This window comes from Myotis daubentonii, chromosome 1, assembly GCF_963259705.1.
Source record: "Myotis daubentonii chromosome 1, mMyoDau2.1, whole genome shotgun sequence".
NCBI lineage: Eukaryota > Metazoa > Chordata > Mammalia > Chiroptera > Vespertilionidae > Myotis > Myotis daubentonii.
The window spans coordinates 132455593-132473533 of NC_081840.1; the positions used below are offsets into that span (position 1 = coordinate 132455593).

General features: G+C 39.3%; 1 protein-coding gene across 1 annotated transcript in view; it reads right to left on the reverse strand.

Annotated features, from left to right (window-relative positions):
- The window catches only part of CUBN (cubilin), a 284448-nt gene that overhangs the window by 191602 nt on the left and 74905 nt on the right, over positions 1-17941 (reverse strand). The gene's annotated exons all lie outside the window — the stretch shown is intronic.

Genomic DNA, 17941 nt, shown 5'->3' on the forward strand with positions numbered 1-17941 from the left:
ATAACATTGAGGCCTCAGTTGTGTTTCAGCTCCAGGCCCAGAAAAGCAGCAAAACCAAACAGAGGGATACCATGGCTGATATCAGGACCAGCTGTGATGACTAATGGCCCTGCCTTGGTACCAATCCATCAGTGGAGACCTGGACCCTGAGGAGGCACACCTGGAAAGCTAAAGAATATTCTACAGAGATCCTCCCCCTGAGACCTCCCCTAAGTCCCTACCAGGAAGACAAAGAACCTAGGGCACTCTCGCTCTCTAGAGCTCACCGCTCGAATCTTCTCCGGTGTGCTTTTCTTTCTTTCTCCTAAGTTCCAAGGGCCCTTCTTTTGTCTCTGTAACTTGTTTCCTGAGCCCCCGCCCAGCTGGTTCACTTTTCCTACCCCTGGGACGTTCTAAATAAACGTTGACTATGATTTGAGTTGCTTGGCTCTGAATTCTTCTCTTACTGGTAGCTGAACTCAGGAACCAAGGTTGCTGAACCAAGGCCTAATCGCTGGGAACACCCGGTGCCATTTCACCACCAACAATTAGACACGTGGTCCCACACAGAGCACTCTGATATACAGGCACACATCTTCCCCAAGGCACAAGAAAAGCCCTACAGCCATGTGCTGACAGGGTGGGGCAGGAAATGTGAAACACCGGTCTAAAATTAAAGAATGACTCACAGTGCTGGGCATCGCATGACAACATGAAACCCATCGAGAGACCACATTACTCTGTGTCACTCAGCATGAGAGGTCTGTCACAAATAGAGACCATATAGTCTCCTTTCCAGGCAGTGGTTGGCTGCTGTCTGCTTTTAATGGTGCATTTGCATTTTTATTTCTGCTTTCTTTCTATTACTCATTTTGGAAGCCACCGAGGCTGATTTGGTCCTTTTTTTTTTAATCATTGTCTAATCATGATGGTGTGCAGAGATTTAACTACAAAGATGTTTATGGCAGCATTGTTTATAACAGTAGGTATTTGAAAAGACTCCAAATGCTCTATGACAAGAATTGGTGGCTGCACTATGATGCTGGAAGATGCAGTGTTGTAAAAGATGTGGTATAATAAGTGACATGGAGAAACATTCACAACTCTTGTTTCATGGGAAAAAAGTTATGGGGGGATGAATATGTACAGGATGATCCCCTAAGAATATTAAAATAAACACATAGGGAGAAGCTACAGGAAAGAAATACAGCCAAATATTATCAATAATGATATAATCTAGGTTATTTTTATTTTATCTAGTCTTTTCTATATTTTCCAAATTTCCTGCAATGACAATATGTGGATTCTGGTGTGATCAGATAAGCCTATTTTTGAAGCATTATCTTTGGGGACCAATTAACATAGCAATGTAGATATGCACTAGTAATGTTTTTCCAACCTCAAAATTTCATACCCTTTTAGGTTCTCAGTACCCCGCTGGTCTAGTAAAACTATTATTCTGTCTATCTGTATAGTCTTTTGTATGTATCTCAAGATTATTTACATTATTTCATTTACATGAAAATGAGTCCATTAAAAAGTTATTATATAAGGTAATCTCCCCAACATTAATTTAAAACCATATTCTGTTCCTAGTGCTTCCTTTTTTATACTCACTAAGTTTTTATTATTAATTAGACTAATTCTTTATTTAAAAGCACTGTTTGAGATGTTCACAGACTAAAGACTTCTTACAAACGTAAGTTGTGATAGTCACTGATGGAGTACTAGATGCCTAATTTCCTCCCTGGTGGTGAGGGAAATGCTTTGAAAGCCTGGCACACTCTCCCGTGTGTACGTGAACATTTAATTCCATAAACCGCAGCCTTCCCTCTGCCAACTGGATTGCTACAGTGAAGTACTAAACATTTAAAAGAATTATTCTGCCTCCTAAAAGGCTCACCATCTGCTACAGATGGACTCAGAAACAGGGAGGAATATTCCCTGTTCACAGAACAAGATGAAATCACAGATCCTGGAGCCAGAGACCCTAACGCCCTGCCATGCAGACTTGTCCCCACTCAGGACAGTGGGAAAGACAGCCCGTTAAACAGTAAATGTAAGAACTGAAGAGTAGAGTTGACATTGAAAAAAACAAACTTCTGAGATATTACAATAGAAAATCTTTCCTATTTTAAAACGTAGAAAATTAATATAATGAACTAAAACAAGGATTCCTAAGTTTAAAATTTGTAAGTCTGATCGCCGTGCGCCTGTTAGATGGTGGGAGAGGCCTCCACTACTTGCCGCCGGTGGCCTCGCTGAGCAGACCGAGGCTAGGAAAGGAAGGCAGAGAGAGCAATTTGAGCCCTGAGCATCTAATGTAATGTTAGTGGCTTCCAGGTAGTGTGGAAAGTATCATTAGATCTCATTATTACTGGTCCGGATTCTGTATTCATGTTTGAGAGAATAGTGAGGGGGAAACACACAGACTTTCTTTGGAATCTGAGAGCAAAGGCTCTCTGTGGAAAGCTGGTGGGTTTGCCCCATTAACTGCAGCAAAGTAAAGCAACGGCATGAAGATCCTTTATTGTGAGGGATGGTCAGGAAAGAGCAGCATTTCCTTTTGAGAAAAGGGATCGTAATCACACTGATGTATCACTCATTTTAACTTTTTATAATTAAATAACATTTTACTTGGGCAACTTTAGCATCTTTAATTTCTTATAAAATGCTTCTGGTTACCCTTATCGACACTACAACATATTTGGCTTAATTAACCAATAGATACACTTCATCCTAAACTCCTTTTGAATCCAGACCACGCTTTGTGCAATGCTAGGCTCATCTGGTAGAGAGACATACACTGAATTGTTTGGAATACTGTTGTCGCTTTTATGCATGTGTTTGAATAGCAGTTGGACACAGAATTGAAATAACTTATCTCTGAATTCTAAGCCAAATGCCAGGCCTCCTAGAAGAGAACTTTCTGTGAAAGACAGTTCCAGGAAGCATGACTCATCTGTCAGGAAGTGTCTGTGGAGGTGCCATGATGATGAAAGTCAGCGCAGACCCATAAATCTCAGCTGCTTCTCTGCCTTTCTCCAACTGGCAAAGAGGACTACAGCACACTTCTTAGGTTCAGACAGAGAATCCTGAGGCTTCTGTAGTAAGACTGAAAGGAGGACAGAAGCCCTGCTTTCAGCACATGAGGCCAATCTGTGCTCATCACAATTGGGAAGCTGTTCGGGAAATAGCTCTTCATTTATGCAGAACGTTTTAGACGGCCAAAATTAACCCATGAAATTGTGTTTATGTTGAAGTAATGATAAACAATATTTATTTAATAAATATGATAAATATGTATCAGCTGAGTATTGTTATAAGCCCTTCATTTGTTTTTTTTCCTAATTTTATTGTTAAAAGTATTACACATGTCCTTTTTTGCCCCCATTAATCCCTTCTAGCCCCCCCCCCCCAGTTCCCCACCCCAAGCCTTCACCACCCTATTGTCCCTGTCCATGGGTTATGCATATATGCATACAAGTTTTTTGCTATATGTCTTCCCACCCACAAACCCACCCCTGCTGTCCCTCTGAGATTCAACAATCTGTTTCATGCTTCTATGTCTCTAGATTGGTTTTGTTCATCAGTTTATTTTGTTCATTAGATTCCACATATGAGTGAGAACATGTGATACTTGTCTTTCTCTGACTGGCTTATTTCGCTTAGCATAATACTCTCCAGGTCTTTCCATGCTGCCTCAAAGGGTCAGAGATCCTTCTTTGTTACTGCTGCAGAGTATTTCATGGTGTAAATGTACCACAGCTTTTTTATCTACTCATCTACTGATGGGCACTTGAGCTATTTCCAGATCTTAGCTATTACTAATTGTGGTGTTATAAACATATGGGGTACATACATTCTTTCTGATTGGTGTTCGGTTTCTTAGAATATATTCATAGAAGTGGGATCACTGGGTCAAACAGCAGTTCCATATTTAATTTTTTGAGGAAACTCCATACTGTTTCCCATAGTGGCATAGTGGCTGCATTCCCACCAGCAGTTCCCTTTTCTCCACAACCTCACCACCACTTGTCACCTGTTGATCTGTTGATGGTAACCATTCTGACAGGTGTGAGGTGATAGCTCACTGTCATTTTAATTTTCATCACTCTGATGATCAGTGACTTAGAGTATTTTTTCATATGTCTCTTGGTAATCTGTATGACCACTTTGGAGAAGTGTATATTTAGGGCCTTTGCCCATTTTTTAATTGGATTGTTTGTCTTCCTTTTGTTAAGTTGTATGAGTTCCTTGTATATTTTGGATACTAACCCTTTATCAAGTGTATCATTGGCAAATATGTTCTTCCACCCAGTGGGCTCCCTTTACAATTTGTTGATGGTTTCTTTTGCTCTAAAGATTTTTTTATGTAGTCCCATTTGTTTATTTTCTCCTTAGCTTCCCTTGCCCAAGGAGCTGTGTCCCCAAACATATTGCTATGAGCAATCAATATACCTGAGATTTTCTGCCTGTGGTTTCTTCTAGGATTTTTATGGTTTTATGACTTACATTTAAGTCTTTTACCCATTTTGAGTTTATTTTTGTGTATGGTGTAAGTTGATGGTCTAGTGACTAGACTCTAGTCTCATTTTTTTACATGCATCTCTCCAATTTTCCCATCACCATTTATTGAAGAGATTCTCTTGACTCCATTGTATGTTCTTGCCTCCTTTGTCAAATATTGAGTGCAATGGCTTGGGATAATTTCTGGGTTGTCTGTTCTGTTCCATTGGTCTATATGTCTGTTCTTGTGCCAGTGACAGGCTGTTTTGAGCACAGTAGCTTTGTAACACAGCTTGATATCTGGTATTATGATCCCTTCAACTTTTTTCTTCTTTTTCAAGATTGCCGCAGCTATTCCTATTTGGGGTCTTTTGTGGTTCCATATAAATAAACGTTTAAAGTATTTTTTCTAGGTCTATGAAATATGCCAATGGCATTTTCATAGGGATTGCATTGAATTTATAGATTGCTTTGGGTAGTATGGACATTTTAATTATGTTAATTCTACTAATCCATGAACACAATATATTCTTCCACTTATTTATATCTTCCTCTATTTCCTTTTTCAACATCCTATAATTTTCCAAGTACAAATCTTTTAACTCCTTGGTTAAGTTTATTCCTAAGTATCTTAATTTATTTTTGTTGCAATGGTAAATGGTATTATTTATCTAGTTTCTCTTTCTGGGAATTCATTATTGATGTATAAAAATTCCATTGATTTCTGGGTGTGAATTTTGTATACTGCTACATTGCCAAATTCATTTATTAAATCGAGTAATTTATTAGTGGAGTCTTTAGGATTTTGCAAGTAAAATATCGTATTATCTGCAAATAAAGACAGTTTTACTTCCTTCTTTACAATTTGGATTCCTTTTATCTTTTCTTCTTGTCTGCTCACTGAGGCTAAGAGTTTCAGTACTATCCTATATAATACAGGTCTAATATGCTAAGTGTCCGGTTGTCCGGTCAGCCATTCAACCAATCAAAGTGTGTAATATGCTAATGATATGCTAAAGCTGCTCAACTGCTCACTATGATGTGAACTGACCACGAGGGGGCAGTCACATGACGAGTCGCTATGACATGCATTGACCACCAGGGGGAAGATGCTCCGATTGGTAGGTTATATTGCTGCTGAGGTCTGGCTGATGGAGACTGAGTGAGATGGGCTAGACATGCCCTGGAACTCCCCTGGCTGGCCAACCTCCCACGTTCATCCCCAGCCCTGATCATGCACCGGTGGGGTCCCTCGACCTGGCCTGCACCCTCTCGCAATTCAGGATGTTGAGAGCTGGTTTCAGCCTGATCCCACAAGCCAGACCGAGGGACCCCACTGGTGCTCAAATTCATGCACTGGGCCTCTTTGTTGAATAAGATGGTGAAAGGGGCATCCCTGTCTTGTTCCTATTCTTAAGGGAAATAGTTTTAGTTTATGCCCATTGAGTATGATATAAGTTTGTCATATATGGCCTCTATTACGTTGAGGTCTGATTCCTCTATTCCCACTTTGCAGAGAGTTTTTGTCAAAAAAGGGTGCTGGATTTTGTGAAATGCCTTTTCTGAATCTATTGATATGATCATGTGATTTTTATCTTTCAATTTGTTTAGGTTATGTATCACATTTATTAATTTGTGAATATTGGACCAGTCTTGCATCCCTGGAGTAAATCCCACTTGGTCGTGGTGTATGATCTTTTAAAAATATTGTTGGATATAGTACTCTTGGTTTCAGATCCTTGCTTTTTATTACCTTGAATACTTCATTCCAGTCCCTTCTGGCTTATAGAGTTTCTGATGAAAGATCAGTTGACAGCCTTATGGGAGCTCCTTCGTAAGTAACAGATTGTTTTTCTCTTGCTGCCTTTAAGATTCTCTCTTTGTCTTTAATTTTTGGCATTTTTATTATGATGTGTCTAGGTGTGAGCTTGTTTGGGCTCTTCTTGCTTGGAACTCTCTGTGCCTCCTGAACGTGTGTGACATTTACTTTACCAGGTTAGGGATGTTTTCAGCCATTATTTCTCCAAACATGTTCTCTATTCCTTGCTCACTTTGTTCACCTTATGGCACTCCTATAATGCAAATATTGTTACATTTCATGTTGACTCACAGCTCCCTTAAGCTGTTCTCCTGTTTTTTAATTGCTTTTTCTTTTTGGTTGTCTAATCAAGTAATTTTTTTCTAGCCTGTCTTCTAATTCACTGATCCAATCTTGAACTCCTCCTAATCTGTTGTGTATTCCTTCCAATTTGTTTTTTATTAGTTCTATGTCATCCTTCATTTCTGACTGGTCTTTTTCATAGTTTCTATATCTTATCTCATGCTGTTGAGTACTCTTGTAATCATTATTCTGAACTCTATATCTGATAAATTTCTTATTTCCATTTCATTTAGCTGTTCTTCTAGAGAATTCTCTTGTTCTTTCATTTGGCTTTTTTTTTCTTTTCTTTTTGTCTCCTCATTTTGGCTGCCAGTCTCTATGCAGTCTCCATTTTCCATCCTTGGTTATCAGGGTTCTTTCCAGCTAGTCTTCATTTGTGATTGAGGATTTTTTGTCTGTATTTTTGTTGTAATCCCAGTTTTTTCCTGGAAGAGTGTCATTGTAGCTTCCACTTACTGTGTCTCCATGTTGGAATTCCATAATCCTTTTATATGTATTACCTAATTTAAAATTCCTAGCAGTTCTATAGGGCAGTGGTATTATTATTCCCATTATAGAGTTCTTGAAACTGAGATATGTAAAAGTTTAGTAATTCAACATTTTAAAAGCCATAAACTCCTCGAGAATATTTTCTTGTTTCCTTCATTGGTAATTATCTGTTTTTAAATAAGAATTTTTAAAGTAAAGTATATATTGAAGTCCTTATTCTCTGTAATAATAGAGAATAATGAAAACTATTTTAAGTTACAGTGATAATAGCAAAAACTCCTGTAAGTCAAAGGAATCAACATATTTTTCATTATATTTCTCCACAGGGCTTTTAGTACAATGAGCGGACTAAAATGTGAGAAGTGTCAAAATACATTAATGAAGTAGGCTGCAGACAGAAAGCAAGAGGGAAATTAAGCATCTTAAGAAATAAACTATTAATCGTATCTCAACCTAAAAAAGTAAATGCTCTTTATTTGCAAATTTCTCTATATCTGAGGTTCTTCTCTTACATTAGGATTATTGCAAATAATGGCAGTGAATATTTATGTGTTTACTATGTGTCAAGCTTTATTCTGACTATAGATCAATATATAGATAGATCTATACAGGGGCTGGCAAAGTATGTTTATAGTTGTGAGTATGCAAAACAGAGTTAAATTTATGTGATAATCATGATCTGCATGTTTCTTTCCATACCAACAACTGTAAACCTACTTTTTCCCACCCTCATTTATCTATCTATATCTATATATAGGTAGCTATAGATATAGATGTATACTCATTTACAATGATTATCCCATTTTATAGATGGGGAAAGTGAGGCACCTGGAAACTAAGTGACTTGCTCAAGGTTACCTGGCTATTGAGTGATGAGGTCTGGTTTAAACCCAGTCTATCTGGTTCCAGTCTTCAATCTTAAGCACTAGGCTAGTCTGAACAAGTACCGAGACTGCTGAACAAGGTTGTACATTCTATTGTGTAGCCTGGGCACCTATAAGACATTTTCTTATGAGTGAGCAATAGATGAGTTACTAAATCTTTGCTTATTATTAGCCTCCCATAGTAGTGAGCAGATATAAGAGCTGGTTTAAGCAGTTCTAATTCTAGAGAATCCCCCAGAAAAAGACAGGAAGAGTCACAACAGAAAGAGTAGTGTCTGGAGTTGTTCCCAATTTTGGTTTATCTTTAAACCAACATATTTGGAAACTGAGGTCATTGTGTCTGAGACCTCTACAGAATCGTGTAACCAATACTGATGTGTACTGCAAACACAAACTATTTACATCTCACTTATTAGACAGGATGCAAAGTCTTTAAAAGATAAAAGAAATCAAAGTCCTATCAAGCGCTGCATATATGGAGGGAGGGAACTTGGAAGAGAAAGAAAACAAATTCTGAATTATCAGAGTTTCTAAACAGACCAGACCAAGGCTCTGCCTGAGAGAGGAGGTCAGACCTCACAAGGGTGGAGCAGCCATTCATAAGTGACAGGTCACAAGGGATGGAGATGGCGTTTGCAAGAGAGAGAGAGAGAGGCTGTTATAAGGATAAGAAACAATAGATGTTGCCTAACTTACAACAGACTCAGCCTAATCACACTTACACTGCCCAAGTGAACCTTTGAAGGCAGAAAATGAATGACCATGAAAGAATTGTGCTCCCTCCAGAGAAGTGTGGGAGAATAATAAGAAACTTTTCTTGAGTACTGAATATGTGCCAGGTGTGTAGATTATCTTATAATAATTTTATGAGTAGGTGTACTTGTTCCCTTTATTTTACACATGAGTAAACTGAGGCGGCAACAGGTTAAACTCCATGCCCAAGGTCACAGCTAATGTGGAGAATCCAAGCTTTGAGCCCAGGTGGCTTCAGAGCCCTCACTCCAGTTAGAAGGACCTGAGTCTGAATGGAGCTTCATATCCCCTAGACCAGTGGTTGGCAAACTTATTGGTCAACAGAGCCAAATATCAACAGTACAATGATTGAAATTTCTTTTGAGAGCCAAATTTTTTAAACTTAAACTATATAGGTAGGTACGCATGTGGCTCGCGAGCCGCAGTTTGCTGACCACGGCCCTAGACAATGTAGTCTTAAGTATTCTTACTTATCTCAGTCCCAGTTCTCTTATCTATTAAATGAGTGTAAAAATATCCAGTTGCTGAACTATCCACATAACATGAGGATAAGCAATAATATTTATCAAAGAGTCTATAATAGTGTCTAGTACATAGTGGACATTTATTTTTGTCATTCTCAAAATAAACATCCTAGATGTGAAGGAGAACTTTCTAGTATCTCATGAACTTAAAAAGTTTCACTTACTTGTTTGAGAATAAAAATGGGAAAATTTTAGAAAATATCCCTAGAATAATGTTTTCCTAAGAATGTTCTGTGGAATACTAATGCCCAAAAGATGCTAGTGAGTCAGAATTCTGGGCAAACACCAATCTGTGTGATGCTGCCTTTGGTGTCCCCCCAGTGTTCCCCCCTTCAGGGGCAGCCCCACTCTCTCCCCTGCTTGTTACCCCTGCACGCAGTTCTAGAAGGCTTTATCCTAACATCCTTGTTTTTTTCACTGTATTACCTACCTCCCATCCAAACATGTATCCAATTCTGTGGATTTTAGTTCCTAGGTGCTCTTGAGTCTGTCTATTACAGTCTTCCCCATACAAGGAGAAGAACTGCTATCATCTCTCTTTCCTGGACTGCAGCAGCCCCTCACTGGATCTCAGAGTTACCCTTACCGCCCTTCAATTTATTCTGGAAACCAGAGTTTTTAACAGTGTTACTCTGGGCAATCAATATCTCTGGTCACACTTGAGATATCTCTTGCTGTTCTTCAGGGGGTCACTGAAACTCTACATACACCCACACTTTATGCTTGCAGGTCCCGCCCACCTGGAAGCTCACTCGACCTCAGCCCACTGGTCTTCTTTAAGGTCTGACAAAGATTCTCTCCTTGACCCAACTCTAGTCAGGCAGCCATCTATACCAGGCCTCTAGCCTGGCCTATAAAAACTACAAACTCTCAGTGCAAATTATTTCATCCCCTCATTCCCCCACATTAAAGACTTAAACACCTAATATAGTTTCTAACAGCTCTAGACAGCAACCCTAGGATGCCCCATCCCCTTTAAAGTGCCTGGCTGAGGAAGTTGAAGACTGCCACCACCAGCCAACCCTGAAGACAGACCTGACCACCTTTCTTAGAGCATCTACCGAAAAGGATTTAGAACTGTGCATCCTTCCTCTCTCCCTTTGAGAGGTACATGCATCTCCTATATTCAGGAGTATCTTTCTCAAGGATCTGAAAACCATTCCTTTGAAATGTCATCATCAGAAAGAACAAGGCCCTGTCTCCCAGTCTCTGTGGGAGGAAGACTCCTATCTTCCATCATTGCATAACTTGCAACAGACTCAGCGTAATCGCACTTACACTGCACAAGCCTTTGGAATTTTTCACTTCCCTGACTCTGCTGGAACCCCTGCTGGTTCCCTCCAGTCTCCCTCATTCTCCCTTTATGAGTTCAGTTCATACTGGGCTCCCTTCCCTATTGCAGCAGTATATTCCTTATTAAAATCTGTCCTTACCACTGAAACTAGTGTCGGGCTTTCTCCTCAACAGTTCTTCAAACTCAACTTCCCTAATTTTCCTTCACATCTTGTTCAGTTTTTCTTCCTCAGGGCAACTTCCCTGACCCACAGATGAGCTGGGTTCTCCCGTTTCAAGTCTTCAGAGCACCCAATAATATTGCCTAATAGCAGTTAACACAGCTTGTAATTAAATTTGTATGGTGTGATAAATTGATTAATACCTGTCTCCTCCATCAAGACAAGAAAAACTGATTCTAAAACAGTGATATTTTCGTGGCCTATGTGTCTAAAATTTGACACATATTTGAATGACTGAATGAATGGATAAATGAATGAGCAATGCATAGTTATAATAGTAACAGCTGGAGTCAGTACCACAGCAAAAAATGAACAGAAAATCAAAACCTATTTGTGTTTTATCTGGGTTTCCCAGATTTATTAGCATTTAGGTCCCTTTATTTGTTAAACATCTATCAACATTTGTCAAAGAAAGAGCTATGGGGTTTCCGCATAGCTCCTTGGGACTTCCTCTTTCTCTGAGTTCCTGAATCAACATGTGGAAAGCAAGGAACACCCACACTGAACTCTGATATCATTGAGAAATAAACTTGTATCAAGCATCTGAGAATTTAGGAGCTCTCCGCAACAACTAGTATTACCTTCACTAACTACATATCACAGGGGCCCTGATGTTTTATAGTTGCAGTTGGAAACTGCTGCTCAGACTTAGAAAACATAGATGTAGGGCTGAAAGGTTCAGGTATATTGATATTTCCATTCATTCTTTCATTTAAAATGCATTCTTTTGCCATTGAAAGGAGGACATGGGAGTGTAACAAACAATGATATAAACATCTGGTGAACATGATGACATCAGCAAGAGGATTTGGCAAAAGACAAAATGAATCTTATAAAGACTAGTGGGAAATACATTTGACAGAAGTCACTGACATAATCAAGAGGACTAGGAAATGACATAAGTGAAAAGGGAAAAGGCACAGAAAGGCATGAAAGGGTGTAAAGGAAGACAATAGTGGCAAACAAGGAAAGGTAAGAGAATGTTTAGAATCAAAATCCCCAAAAATTAAAGTAATCTGACATTTTCCCATAATGAGATAAATATAATAGTATCACCAGGCCTTGATAAGACACAGCATATAATTCTGCTCTACCAATAAAAAAATAAGACCTGTTGAAAAAAAAACTTTAGTGGTATTCAAAGGTAATATGTTAAGAGGATACTATTAAAATATTTATAACTGCCCAGGAGAGAGTTATTTATTTACTTATGCTGATTTTATTTTTTTTTTTATTGTCTAAAGTTTTACATATGTCTCCCTTTTCCCCAATTGACCCCCTCCTCCATCTCTTCCCAGCCCCGGCAAGCCCCCACCACCCCAGTGTCTATGTCCATTGGTTATGCTAATATGCATGAATATAAGTCATTTGGTTTAAGAGAGCTGTCCTGGAAGAGGTGGGCTATAGAGACTGGCCTCAAGTGCTGCACCAGGGCCTTGTGGGGGCCCCCAGAGATTTTGATTAAGTAGGTCTGGGGTGAGGTCTAGGAATATGTTTTTCTAACAAGATCCCCAGGTGATTCCGGAATGCAGCCAGATTTAGCAGCTAGTTGTAGGGACTTGATCTTCTAGTATCAGCTTCTTCCTCAGTAGAGACTACAGATTTTTATAGAGAAAAAAGTGGAACAAAAAGAGATAAACAGGGGTGACCATGGGGAGATCATTCCAACTATCTAGACATCTTTCAGATGTCTTTTTCTAGAAAAAAACATGGCACCTGATAAGTTCTTTTTATATTCTCCTCTCTCAGAAAGTAAATAGTGAAGAAAAGTGCTACCCTGGACTAAATCTGGCCAGCAACGAAATGGTGGCTAATGCAGAAGAGACCAAAAGAGAAGAGTGAGTAGATTTCCTCAGAGCCTGAATGACGCACACATCATCACAAGCCTCAGGTTTTAAAGAGCCAGACTTCAAAAGGAGACAGGAGTCCATGGACCCCAAACATTAGCAAAGAAAGAAAAGAAAATCAAAAAAAAGGAAAGAATTTTTTTAATGACAAATTCTAAAAAAATTAAATTCTGTCCACAAAATCAGGGATAACTTTTACAACAATAAAAGGGGAAACCTCTGAATAAAATCAATTAAGAGGCTACACAGAAGCTTCCTGATCATTTTCTGAGAACACATACAAATTAGCTAAACTGTGGGAAACAGCACAGTTAGGGGAAAAAATGTCTATTTTTTAAAGCTATCATTAGGGCAAAAGGAAGATAAAAATGTGGATTGAACCGACACCTGCAGAAGATAGCATACCATGATGAAGGGGAAGTGGAAATTTGCCTGGTATGATTTTGAAACTGGAAGAAAGACAATGAAATCCAATTTAGAAGATATGACAGTTAACCCTTTAAATGAAATTTTCCAGGTTGAAATGAATTACATCCTCTAGTACTGAAAGGTACAGTCACTACAGAACTAATTTTGTAATCTTGCTGAATGTGTATAACAAATGTTTTAGGGTGACAGCAGAATCCATGCCCCTGCTCACAGAGTCTGCCTCTGCCCACACATGTGATCAGTGACCAGAGAGATCTGGGATCTGGTTGTACTGCCTGGAGGAGCACCCGTCCTGAAACAGGTTACATCCATGCCTTTGCTGTCAGGCTCAACAAGATGAGCCACCTGTGCAGTAATTTTTTGATAAGGGAAAGACTAGTTGCTTGTAAGTGCTTGAGGTAAACGGTCATGATGTGGCTTAGTCGGTTGTAGTCCTGTGCACCAAAAAGCTGCAGGTTCGATCGATCCCTGGTTGGGAGAGTGTGGGAGGCAACCAATGATGTTTCTCTCTTCTCTCTCTCTCTCTCTCTCTCTCTCTCTCTCTCTCTCTCTCTCTCAAATCAAAAAGCATATCCTCAGATGAGGATTTTAAAAAATATGTAAAGCCATGGCTGGGGTGGCGATGTTGAAACTAAAATTGTGAGGTTGCAAAAACTCAGAGGAAGTTTGGAGGGAGAGAGAAGGGAATGATGTACGCAATGCAGGGAGAAGCCACAAAGCAGCAAGACAGAGAAGAGAATCCACTAAGCTGCCTCTGTCCCTGCCCTCTCCCAGCTTTTTCGTTTACTCTGTGTGTCAGGACGTTTCTTACTTTCCTCAGAGTAACTGTCCTTTCACAAACGCTAATCTTTTCTACATGGTTTAGTCTGAGTGTGTACCTGCAACAAATAATATAAAACAGAGCAATGAAACACAGGACTGCCAGAGGTCTGAAGGAAAAAAGTAGTCAAGTTCCAAAATGGGGGAAAGATTTATTCTGGAACTTCACAGATGAGTAAGATTGACAGTAATTTTTTTTGAAAAATTCTAAATTAGACACTAAAAATAATTTGTCAGCAATTAGCAGAGAAAGGGGTGATCATAATAAATGGCCATGCTTATCTGTGGAGAAGCCATGCTAAAATAACAAATTTCTCTTTGTGACAGTGTCACTAGAGTGGTAGACTAAGGGCTTCATGGCCACTCCTTCGCATCACCTTTGAGGGGCACTGAAAATTATGAAAGAGTGTAAAGATAGAGGTGTGTAGTATTACAGCTAAACGCTTCAGCCTGGAGTTGCAGAACCTGCTAGAAAGACTAGCTTAGCCCCTTATAATCTTTGTGATGGTGGATAGCCTGCATTTACCTCAATTGTCTCACCTGTCAGACGGGTATGTTTCCAACATTAGAGAACTGGTGTCTAGTTACTTAGCAAATAATAAGTGCTCAATAAAGATCAGCTGCTATTATTACCAAGTTGTTTAAATGGTGCTATTATAAAAGTGTTCAATAATAGATCATTTTAACCAAAGAAATCTATCATTTTGGAGTATCCTATCTAATAATAGACAAACATGGTAATTTACCGTACCTTCACTACACCTCCCATGGGCTAATCAGCATGATATGCAAATTAACCACCAACAAAGATGGCAGTTAATTTGCATATGTAGGCTCCAAGTGGTGGAGCGAAGCCTGAAGGTCCTGGGATGGCGGAGCAGCAAGGCCTGACGTTTCCAGGGCCGGCTCCAATGGCCAAAGAGTCTATATGCAAATGAATAATGCTCTCTACAGACCAGAGTATCAGGATTTAGAGAAGTCATGAAGTGATGGAATTCTCAGGCAAAACAGTCAAATGTAACTTACTAGGAGTAATATCCTGGGGATGGCCATAAAGCCATTACAATTCATGTGATGTGACCTGGAGATTATAGGTCTTACATAGTCCAACATTACGACCTGACTGACGATAAACTCATTTAACCTCAGCCTACAATACCAGACATATGTGAACCAGATGACATAGTCCCAGCAGACCTGGTCCTGAATAGGTTAGTTGGAGTGTTGCATCCAATCCTGGGCCACATTTTAAGAAACACTGACATACAAGAGAACAGGCAAAGGAGGGTGTCCCATGAGAATTTGTCACTTGAGGACCAGTTAGGGAAATAAAGGATAAGGATTGGAGAAAAGAGGCCAAGAATTAATGATTTTCTAGACCAGTGATGGTGAACCTATGACACGCGTGTCAGAGGTGACATGCAAACTCATTTTTTGGTTGATTTTTCTTTGTTAAATGGCATTTAAATATCTAAAATAAATATCAAAAATATAAGTCTTTGCTTTACTATGGTTGCAAATATCAAAAAATTTCTATATGTAACATGGCACCAGAGTTAAGTTAGGGTTTTTCAAAATGCTGACACGCCGAGCTCAAAAGGATCGCCATCACTATTCTAGACATTGAATTCATGGACTTAGACTTCTACATTTACTCTCTCCCCTTCATGCCCCTTCACACTACCAGCCTTGTTCCTGCTCCCACCATCCCTCAAACTGGGCTCTGCCCACAGTCATGCTGGTCTCCAAGGGACACTGCTCAACCCTGACCTTTCTTGAACCCTTGGGAGAATCTCACTTTATTTATCCCTGTCACATTCTAGTATATTCTTTTCCCTCAACTTCCATAACATGATAACCTCCTAGTTTTCTTCTTTCCTTTCCTTCCTGTTGATCTATAACATGTGCTCTGGCCTCCCTGTACATCTCTGTGATGATTTCTCCCAAATCCATCACTTCTGTTTGTATAGTCAATCACCTGTAACAAATCTCCTCTTCCACATGGAGACTCAGACTCAAAGCAAAAATGACAAAGTGAAATCAAGTTGTAAAATATAGGAATAATTCTTAAAGTTAGCTTCCCGTAAATGTATAAGCAATATGGTGTTACTCCTTTAAGCAAATGACCCTTCCTCCCATTGAGTATTTTATTTCTAAAGTTCAATCATTTTGTTTTGCCCAGAAGATTAAATATTGAAGGATGGAGTAGATTCCCAGTAGGCTCCTTAGGTGCCCAAACCCCTCAGCAAAGTTGGGCACAATGTCCTACCCGCACCTAATCAAGTCCTTTCAGAGTTTTAGTTTTATTAATTCAACATAACGCAATGCTGGCTGTAGTAATGGTCGCTCAATTTAGACTTGGCTAAGTCACTTGAAATAATAACTACAAGTTATTAAAATAATGAAAATAGATTTTGTGTTTGTGGTTCTGCTCTCCTGAAATGGTTATTTGTGCTTTTACATTTACCTCCTGGACCAGCCGCTGCAGAGATCGCTCTTTCGTTAAGCCCCTTGGCTTAAAGAAATGGAAAAAAGTCACCTCCCTCTGGCAACAGCATCATTCCTTGGAAGCCTTTGCTGAACTCCTGGTTCTCGTTCTGTATTTTTGCTGCTTTCACCATCCATGTTGCACAAGATAGATGGCATGCCTGTAACACCTTCTGTGAAGGGCCTCTCATGAGCTGCTCTCCAGTTACTGGAACACATAATTTTTATTTGACAGTTTTCAAATGCCTCCAAAAAATATCTGATGGGCCTTGTTACCATGCCATCCTCAAGTAAGTCCAGCGAGATGGAGTCCAGTCCCTGGAGAGGTTTCCTCTCACTTCCTCCCCACTCTCTCTGCCTAAGCCTCCTTTAAAGTCCAGTTCCGAGCTTCCTCCTCTCTGCGTCGTCACAACGTGCTTTCTCACACCACAACATGCCGCCTAGAATACTGCAGCACACACAGCGCTCCGCAAGGCCGTCAGTGCTATTCTGGTTTGTGCCCAAGGTGACAGGATTGCATTGACTATGTAGGGCTTATCCCAAAAGGCCAGTTTGGAATTCAGTTATTTCTCATTAATTAATAGCGGTCATCAGGCGGATCCTAAAATATGTCTGTGATACTCGATTTAACCTTAACTTACTGAGCTCGTGTAAGATTCCCACCTCTATAATCAGTGCCTGGATCACAAAGTGAGTAGAAGACGGCTCCTACCTTCACAAAGCTCAGAGTCCCGGGGAGCATGTGGACACAGTCACAACCAGAAAAATACAATATGATAAACTACTGCGCTTGTGGTACGATAAAGGGCTTTAACATCAACTTTTCATTTAATTTTTAAAGAATGATCAAGATCTTGCTACATGAAGAAAACAAAAACAAAAACAGGCTACTCCCGATAAATGGAATGAAACAAGCACCCCATTATGAAGTGTGTGAAGACTATCTAATCACTATATCAAGGAAAGGGGACTTTAAAACTGTTGTCCAGTTCGTGCTTATAAGTTTGTTTTATGTTGTGTCACATTTTGAATACCACTACGGTTAGTATTTCTATAATATTGTTTTTTAAATGTAAAGCAAGGTTTTCTTTAACCTATAAAATTATCCCTCAGAAACAAGGTAATCCTCATTACAGAACCTCAGAAAGTCTCTCAGAGTACAGGAAGTTTCTCTTATGTGTTTTGAAAAAGAAATGTGCTATTTGGAAAAGATATGTTAACCTCAAACAACCTCAATCAAAGATACTTTTTTAAAGAATTGGTAAAAAGAGAGTTAAACTTGTTTTTACAAGGATAAAGTATTTTTTCCTGAGAATATGTCCTCAACATTACAAATGCTGGATGTTGGAAGTCTTTACAAACAAGGCTTCTAAAAATCATTGATCGCCTTAAAAAAATAGACACTACCTCATCTCCTTGTGGACAGGTGGGATGGGGGAATGCCCTAATGTTATCAGAGTTGGTACTTTACTTCAGAAAAGATTCCTAGTGAAAACATCATCGTGTGGATTCAAAGCATTATATATTAACAATGTAAATGGATATA